Source organism: Symphalangus syndactylus, chromosome 19, assembly GCF_028878055.3.
Source record: "Symphalangus syndactylus isolate Jambi chromosome 19, NHGRI_mSymSyn1-v2.1_pri, whole genome shotgun sequence".
Classification (NCBI taxonomy): Eukaryota; Metazoa; Chordata; class Mammalia; order Primates; family Hylobatidae; genus Symphalangus; species Symphalangus syndactylus.
Genome location: NC_072434.2, coordinates 63123007 through 63132923, shown reverse-complemented (window position 1 = coordinate 63132923; position 9917 = coordinate 63123007).

The window sequence follows — 9917 nt, the reverse complement described above, 5'->3', positions numbered from 1 at the left end:
TAATATCTACAAAGAAATCAGCTGGGGGCTGGGCGCTGTAGCTCACACTTGTAATCCCAGCACTTTGGGATGCCAAGGCAGGTGGATCACAAGGTCAGGAGTTCAAGACCAGCCTGGCCAAGATGGTGAAACCCCGTCTCTACTAAAAATACAAGGTGAGCATGGTGGCGGATGCCTGTAATCCCACCTACTCAGGAAGCTGAGGCAGGTGAATCGCTTGAACCTGGGAGGCAGAGGTTGCAGTGAGCTGAGATCATGCCTTTGCACTCCAGCCTGGGCAACAGAGAAGACTCTGTCTCAAAAAAAAAAAAGAAAAAAGAAAACAAAGAAATCAGCTGAGATACCGGTAAATGGTAAAGATTGTGTTAAACCTATGTATCAGTTTGTGGAATATTACCATCTGAACTGTTGTCTTCTGATCTATGAACCTAGAAGTTTTCCCATTTTTTGGTTTCCTTTACGTTCAACCATGTTTGTAGGGTTCAGAGTATAAGTTTTGTACTTATTTTATTCCATTTCTTTGTAAGTATTTTATTCTTTACAAAGCTATTGTGAGTGGAATTGTTTTCTTAATTTCTTTTTCAGATTGTTCACTACGAGTGTATGGAAGTAGAATTTGCTTTTGTATATTGATCTTGTGTCCTACAACCAACCTTGCTGAACTAACATATTGATTCTAAAAGTTTTTTTAGTGGATTATTTAGGATTTTCTAAGTACAAGGTCCTGTAATCTGTGGGTAGAGATAGTTTTACTTCTTCCATTCCAATCTGTATTCCCTTTATTTCTTTTTCTTTTTCTTGCCTAATTACCCTAGCTTAAATCTTTAGTACAAATATTGAATAGAAGTGGCAAGATCAAATATTCTTGTCTTATTTCTGATCTAAAGGGAGAAACTATCCAGTCTTTTACCATTAAGTATAGTGTTAGCTATGGGGTTTTCTTGTAGATGTTCCTAGTTTGTTGAAAGTTTTTATTACAAAAGAATGTTGGATTTTGTTAAATGCTTTTTCTGCATCTGTTGAAATGATCTTTTGGTTTTTGTTTTTCATTCTATTGATATGATGTTTTACATTAATTGATTTCAGAATACTAAATTATATAACATTTTACATTAATTGACCTCAGGATTTTAGCCTATTGATACAATGTTTTACATTAATTGATTTCAGAATTTAATATTAAATTAACCTTTTATCCTTGGGAAAAATTCCACTTGGTCATGGAACATATTTCTTTTTATATGTTTTGGATATACTGTGGAATTTTCGATGAGTTTCATCCACTCTGTTGAGTGTGTTTGTATTCTTGACAGCATAAGGAGTGCAACAGAAATGCAGGCATCACACTGAGGGTTCGGCATTTCATATTTATCACAGTGCGTTAGTACTATTTGTTGGCTGACTGCTGACCAATGTTGAAAATACTTGGCTTCCTTTACTCACTCATCATATGATAGTTTACTACATCCTCATCAATCCAAACTCAAAACATACATTTGAGTGAAAAAGCCCAACCAGCTCCTTGCTGTTACGTACTAGGTGCTCTGTATATCTTTGTAGACTAATTAATTGATTAGACAATGGGTCCTGAGACATGCAGGCAACTCACATGTCATGTCTGGTATCTTGAGCACATTTGTAGGCTGTCCATACAGAAGAGCATCAGACTACCATCAAGCGGCAGGTTGGGAGAGCCATCTCAGGAAGTTAGAAGGGGAGAAAAGTAGGCATGTCATGTTCAGGAAACATAGCTCCAAGCCTCCTGAGTAGTGGTTTTATTGTGAGCTGAAGCAAGAAGGGGGATATAGAAACATGAAACCTGATTTTACTTTAACTGCTAGAAAATAACATGATGGATGCCTTTCTCTGAGTTCCCACATGGCCTGTGCAGGCCTCAATCATAACACTTGCTGATTTACTTGCCAGTCCCCATTACTGGAATGTCTGCATATCAAAAGTGCTTGGCATACAGAAAGTGTGCAATAATTGCTTTTTGAATGAGTAAATAGTAAGCTGACTGATCCATTTGGTGAGTGACAATGGCAATCATAATAGCTTTGGCCAAATAAAGCAAAGCAACTCTCAGGGAAGGAGGCTAAGACTTTTAAAAAATATTTTTAAATAACAATAGCTACTGTAATCAAATAGTAGATTTTGATGTATTTGGCTTTAGCAGAAGTGTAATTCAATCAGAATTCTTGAACAACATAGATAATGCCGTTTTATACTCCAAGGGCCAAGCTGCCAAGCTCACATGCTTCTTCTCTCTCATTTCTAGAAAACAGCAATAATCAACTCCCATCAAATCCTTAAAAAACAGTTTTTCCAAGGTTAAAGCACACACAGAGATCAGGATTAAAGAAAGGATGTTTCTGTCTTCCATTAGTTCACTACATTTTTAAGGCACCTTCAATTATATTTTCTAGAATTCATAAAAGTATTATGCTAAATATAAAAATTGATTGCAAATTGGATCCTAATTTTCAAAACATTAAAATATGCATTCTAGAAGCAAAGAAATAGAGTCTATCTGTTTGCGCTTTTCAGCTCATGATATCCCACTAAAAATCAAATAGCATTTTAAACATGTGTTTAATGTGGTGTGTTTTTTCTGTTATGTCATATCAGGGTGACAATGAAGTACTTTAATGATAATACTGATGACCATAGTACTCTTTAAATCTCACTTGGATACTTATCCAACAGGGCTTAACTTGTGGGTAAATAGATGTTTGATTATATCTATGTAAACCAATTGCAATTATTCTTGTCCTTCAGACAATAAGGGCTTCTCAGCTTTGTGCAGTTTCAAAGGAAATAATTTTGGTCTTTTAAACACAATAACCAGCAGGCAGAAATGAGAACAAGAGCATTTAAATTCCTGTGGAAAATAGTATCTCTGCTATAGGGAGGGGGTCCTTACAAGTCAGGGAAAGATAGATGTGGCTTCCAATGCACTTTTCTCTGCCCTAAGTTCTTGGTTCTCACAGCTCTCTTGGTTTCATGGCCGATTTCATTTAGAAAACCAATAGATGGGAAAGACTTTTATCCTCTAAATGTACTGCCTAGCTTGAAAAGAGTGATATGTACAAGGTGTTGTCCTTTCACCCAATGACAGCTTAAAACCTAGTGTAGTAGACACTGAATTTAAGGCATTTGAAAATCTGGTGAAATTTTGAGTATTCGACCCCACACCCACATATTGATGAAAGAGATGTTCTAGTTAATCTTCTTTAAGGTCCTATTCACTTAATGGAAATGCTTAGCTGCATAATTGTTTTGAGCCTATTGCCATTCCAAATGGAAAATATAATAATCTAATGGTATTGTCTCTATAAGCGAATGAGAATTTCAGGAGTGGCTGTTGGCGCCACCCATGTGATCCAGAGAGGTTAATGCAGTTAAAGTTATTTCACAGTCCATTAAGGAGCTTACGGTGACCTCGCGACCTTTGCGCCAACAACACGGAATCCATTATCATCACAATGCAGGAGCTGTGGGTTCGGCTGACTTGACAATGGGCCCGGGAAATCCCAAGTTAGTACTTCGTTTAAAAAAATGCACTTTTCTTTCTGCTTCTTGGGTATGGCTATTAATATGCCCTCCTATAATTTGTAACATTAACATTGCTGAAGGTACAGAAAAGGACATTGAAATGAAGATGTCAAAACTGCTGACTTAGTTCAGTGCATGATAATATTGGCTATGTATTGAAGTAGTAGATATCTAACAGCAAAATCAAGATGAAGAAAGTCGAGGAACTCAGTTAAATTAATGATAAATTATCACAGGTTGTGAGATTCATTTAGGCAAATAATAGCTTTCCTTCATTTTTTAATATTACCTCCTACTCTGAGATTTAATACATGATTTAGAAAGAAACAAACACTTTTAAGAATAAGAATGTTAAGAATGCAATTCATCAAAACTACATTAAAAGAGTTACTTTATGAAAATCCAAATTTCAGAGAAATGTGACACATTGTATTTTTTCAAGCACATCTCACTCTGACAAATAATGCCACTAGACAGACGTGAATTGTTTGTCTTTCTTCTATACTTAATTGGGTGAAAGATATCACTGTCATTTTTTTAAATAGATTTAAGGCATGGGGTTAAAAAATAAAAATTTTTATGAGAGTACTGGTTAATAGGAAAGTGTTAATTAGCATTTTTGCCCTCCAAGATGAACTTTACTACACAGGAGTCTACTGTGGAGATATAACAAATATTAAAATTAAAATTAGATTTTGCAGTACAGGTACTTTGTATCAACAGAAAAGAAATACTAGATCAAATAGTTATTATGCCAAAAAAATTAAACAAGATCATTTATAGATGTAAAGGTTAAATTGTAAACACAGGTTGCGAAAGAGCTGTTTATATTCCCAGAACCCAAAAAAGAATTATTTTAAAATAATTTAAGGAAGGCATTTAAATGTAATTAAAGAATATAGCAGAACATTTCAAAGATAGTTATTGCTGATGGTAGTTAACATATCTTACCTCATTTAAACACAATAAGGTTTCAGCATTTATTACAGTTCCAAATGCCTGTAATATAATCACACTAAAGCTGAGATCTCGAGTTAATTTTCAGGGACACATTGTGATGATGGCTTTTTATGGTTTGCTGTCTGAGAAAATAATTTTTAAAAAAGTTTCTCCTACTTCTGATGATTCAGAAGAAAATAACATGATCAAACAGTATTTCCTAAACAGTTCTAGTTGAGACCTGTTATATTTGAGAAAAAATATTCAAATGACATATTAAATTTAGTGCTTGAAATTGGTGTTAAAATCTACCTGTTAAAATTTAGAATTATAAGAAAAGTACCTTCTAGTAGGTTTACATTAAGTTGAATAAATATAACTCAGAAATAATATACATAATAAATAGGTATTTAATCATTTATTATTAAGGAAGTTTACAGAGGCTATAGTTACCAACCATTAAGCCTACAGTGATGCTGTTTCTAAAAGAGGAGTTAACACTATTTGGCTTTTCAATTTTTACATTGTTTTTAAAATTTTGGAATAATTAAAACCAACTGGGGACTTATTTTAAAAAGTCAGTGAATTTAATTCTGTAATTCATTATATAACTTACAAAAGAAAAATAGCCAGATAATATACTTTCATTATCTGCTCTAATTCATTGACCTAAAATGGTTTGCAAGATATTTACAGTAGTTGGAAGATGTATTTTTTATTGATGAACTCTAAAAGATATGTTTTAAATGTCTTTTCTCAGTGAATATTTGTTTTAATAATTAATCTAGTTTTCATTGTAATACATTTCCTGTTAAGCATCTTATTCCTTAAATAAGCCAGAATTTCAGACAAGAACAGTAAGGTCCAGAATGAGAAATTGGGAAACAGAAAAGCAACCGCGATAAGTGGTTTTAAAAGAGTAGATATTTTAAAGGTGAAGTAATAGTACAGAGTCAGAATTTTATGTGTGCAAACTACGACAAATTTTGATGGAGTTCTAAGCCATAGTATATAAAAGTTTCTCCACAATTTGCAAAATATAATATTAAAAACCACTTAAAATGGATGTAAATATTGGACTTGACTTTCTTACAGTGTTACTGGTAAGTGTCATTATTATTGCTATAAGCACACATCAGAAACTGAAGGTTTAAGCATTGCACTTGTTTTCCTTTAACTTTTCTTAAAAAATATTGCTGGTTCTGACAGTTCTGTTTTCTGAGGGCTTTGTTTGCAAGGGGACCCCTTCCATCAAGAACTCTCTCTTTACAGAAGTAAGAATTAATAATAGAAAAGAAAAAAAACCCTCAAAACTCTGGCCAAATATAAAACACGATTCTTAAAGGAGAAATGTGTAACTCCAAGCTCTAGTGAGACAGAGCAAATTTGCTATGTAAAGATGCCTCTATTTGACTAAAGGGAAAGTTGTCGCTGAGAGGCTGGCATAAAGCGTGAAAATATAAATGCTGCTTCCAAAGTGAATCTCAGACTTCAGTAGCCAAAAATAAACTGGTTCTTGGCTGAAAGACATAAGTGCAATTGTGAAATTGATATCCCTCCTTGGCCGAGTCCCAGACAATATGTTGCCTTTCGGGGGCTGATCAACGTGATTGATGCGATCTGTGAAAGCCAGGGGGGCGCTCCCCTTTAATCAAACCCACTGTCCTCGACAGAGAGGCAGCTGTGGACTAACAAGTTCTTCAGGACTTCTCTCTCCAGGTCTCCTTAGAAATCTGACAGCCCAGAAGGAGAAAAAGGTGGCAAAACAGCCGCAAACCAAACTGCACCCTGGAAAAGAAAAGGAGAGAAAAGAATGAAAAGATCAGCTATTGATTGAGACATAAGATGGCAGCAATTGAACAGTATATTGCCTTTCAAAGAGAAATTCAGACTTCACTTTTAATGCCATAACAAACTTACCAAAGACATGCTGCTAAGTTTTTTTCTCCTAAAAAGATATTTTTTTCTGCTTCTACCTAGTAGTGATAATCAGGGTTATAGGTTCAACATTCTTGTTTTTTCATATCCCTCTTCAGTTTTTATGTTTGCATCATAGATTTTAGAGTTTTAGTAATCTATCCCCCACAAAAGACATGCAAAGATAAAGTCATGGAGAGAAAAATAACCTAAAATTTTTCAGGGAGTAGCATTAAGTTTACAGAGATGCTGTGGTTATCAGTGTTTTGAGTTTTAAACACCAGGTCCCTAATCTTATAATCACTGAACTTAACCACTTGTTCAGACACTTCTCTGCACTACAAAAGAAGGCAGAGGAATATCAAATTGGAGCTTTTGCATTTCCTATGGTAAATGTTTCCAAACCTATAGCAAATTGGCACTGTTCGTTTCTTCAATAGCTATCGTATGACTCAAATTGATTCTAGCTTAAAAGATCAACACCAGGGTATGATCTATTTTTTCAGGGTTTTCTTTAATGTTGAAAGGCTTCCAAACTGTTTAACCTTACCACACTCCCCTGCATTGTTGTCCTATTCTCACATAACATTCTGGTGCCAGATTGTCAGCTAATTATGTCACAAGCAATCAACTAACAAAGCACAGCCATTCTCGCCTGGAGAATGAACCTTGTTTCAGAGCTACTCCAAGGAAAAAATAGGTTCTTTCATTAAAGAAATCTGGAGCAAGGGTTTTATTTAACTCTACATTCCATTTCAACACTGCTATTTGATGCTGTGGGGATGTTGATCGCTGGTTATTTTGTTTAAGCAGCTGCATGGGGGAACACCCTGGAGCTCCATGAAGCCCCTGGTTCATCACGAAGAGGAGATGGGAAGATGCACAATTATTTGGTAAAACTATTATGTCAATTTTAAAAATGAAAACCAACAAGTCATCTTCCTCCAAAAGGTCTTTTATGGCTTAATCTCTTTGAACAATTACCTCAGGTAAAGACTCGGTATGGAGCAAAAATACAGCAAATTGTCAATGATGTGTTTTAATGGAGATGAGATTTAGCATAGGCATGCAAACAAAGGCAATACCCAGAAATCACTGATAGTAGAAAGGTGAATTTGTGATAGAAGTGTGGAGTTGTCTGGGTATGTTTCTAAGAGTAGGTGAAATTATGTGCCTAACAGAGAGCCTGACATGGTGTTGGCCCTCAATAAAGACTAGTTCCCAGGGCCAGACACAGTGGCTCATGCTTGTAATCCCAGCACTTTGGGAAGCCAAGGCAGGCGGATCACCTGAGTTCAGGAGTTCGAGACCAGCCTGGCCAACATGGTGAAACCCTGTCTCTACTAAAAATACAAAAATTAGCCAGGTGTGGTGGTGCGCACCTGTAATTCCAGCTACCTGGGAGGCTGAGACAGGAGAATCACTTGAACCTGGGAGGCAGAGGTTGCAGTGAGCCAAGATTGCACCACTGCACTCTAGCCTGGGCAACAGAGTGAGATTCCATCTCAAAAAAAAAAAAAAGAAAAGAAAAAAAAAAAAGACTAGTTCCCCTTTTTATGTAGGCAAACTTTAAAATTAGTTCTCAATTTTTTAGTACATGGCCGCTTGGAGGTAGAGAGACCTAGCCAAGTGGTATGACAATAAAAAGCCTGCATGGATAAAATATTTACTAAGAACAAATGATTTATGTTAGTATCCATCTTTCCCTTCATCTATTAAGGGTTTAATGGTGTTCATCATCTATTTAATAAAATAATCATTTAATGATGAATATATTTTAAAATCCTACTGGGGAGGGAAAACTAACACACAAGAAGAAACTGGATAAAATATTACAATACACAATTAAGTGATATCCTTTATACCATAAATAATAAAATGGAACAGGAATTCAAAAAATAGGAAAATTTGCTCATGGCTGCTTCTTGAGTTTCTTAGGTTGTTCCTCAGAGTTGCAAAGCCAAGAAGAGCTTTCAGGTTCTTGGTTATTAGCAAACGAGAGAATAATCTCTTGGAATGCTGACCAGTCCAATACTTTGCTCTGATAATAAAAATGTGAAACTTGAAATCCTGATAAGTTAGGATTAGAATCAAAATTAAAGTTTTATGTACCATGACTGCTAAGATCGTAGGGACTGAAAGTATATCTCCTGTACCTCCAACTATTAATACTTGTTATTGGGCACTACTTACTAGTCTCATAAGTTTCTTTAATTATATTGATATGAGTAGAAAAAATTTTTAAGGTGAGCCCCTAAAAAGTATCAAACTGCTAAGAATATTAATGAGCTCTTTATTGAAAATAATGATGAAGAGAAAAAAATTGTTTGGAATGTACATAATTCATTTATTTTTAATAAGACATGCTGCATTTCCATCTAGTGTAAAAGAAAACACCTTCATCCAAAGGCTTTTTCATTTCATAGTGGATGATTCTGGGAAAATAAAATCTTAGCTTGAGAAATGGGTAGATATGCAGGAATACTGCAGAAAAGGATGGAATTTTCACAGTGTTTCACAGGTTGAATCTAATTCAGCTCTGCAGTATCTTTTACAAGACCATGATCTTGAAAACACAAATAGGAGAAGAAACCAAAGAAATAATTCAATAAACCTCTCATTATATTGACAATGATCAAAACTTAGTGTCAAGGCCTTTACGTATGGATACACTAAAACGATAAGTAATTCTTAGGAGGGTCGCAGACACATAAAAGGTGTTAAAATTAGGCATAAGGCGAAATTTAAGAAGTCTGAGTTTCCCAGCTTGGTGAAGTGATTTGTGATTAATATGCTGGGATATAAGAAGTTATAAGAGATTAAAAATGTGATCATATATTTCCAATTTCCACCACCAAGAGAGGAAAACGAGTGGGTAAGTTTAAAATGTGTGAAGGAGATTGAGGTTAGGAATTCTGAAGATGGCCTGGACAGGGAAGATTATACTGAAATTTATAACTTGAAACTGTTTTCCCTGGAGATCTTTGAAAATAGAAGAGAGATGATGTATTTTGGTCCAGAATGATTTTAATGCCATCCTGTCTAGAGTCAAAAGAAGAGGTGACTAAAAATGTCATATCCCGGCTTTGAAAACAAGATTATCATGAAGTCAGCCTACATTATTCAGTAAAATAATAACAACAAGAAAAAACAATTTGATTTCTGCTGCTAGAAAAGTGGGTTAGGTTTAACTTTTCTAAGTTGCACACTCTATGGTAAATTTGCCTCCAAGGCCTTCCCCTGCCCATCTCCTCCCCCCGACCAAAATTAAAGAAGTCAACGCATTCACAAGCACCATATGCAGACCTTCATGTACTTATTGGATCTGTGATTGGGGTGCCTTACTTAGGTGGGTTTTTATCTTCGTGGGGATCTTGAGGTTCGCTGTTTAGAAGGACATAGGAATTCTAAGACATGAAAGTAATGTGATTATTCCTATTTTAGGATGAGTTTTGGGACTTTTAAGGCAATATAGATTTTCGTTCTTGTATTTATTCTTTTGTGGT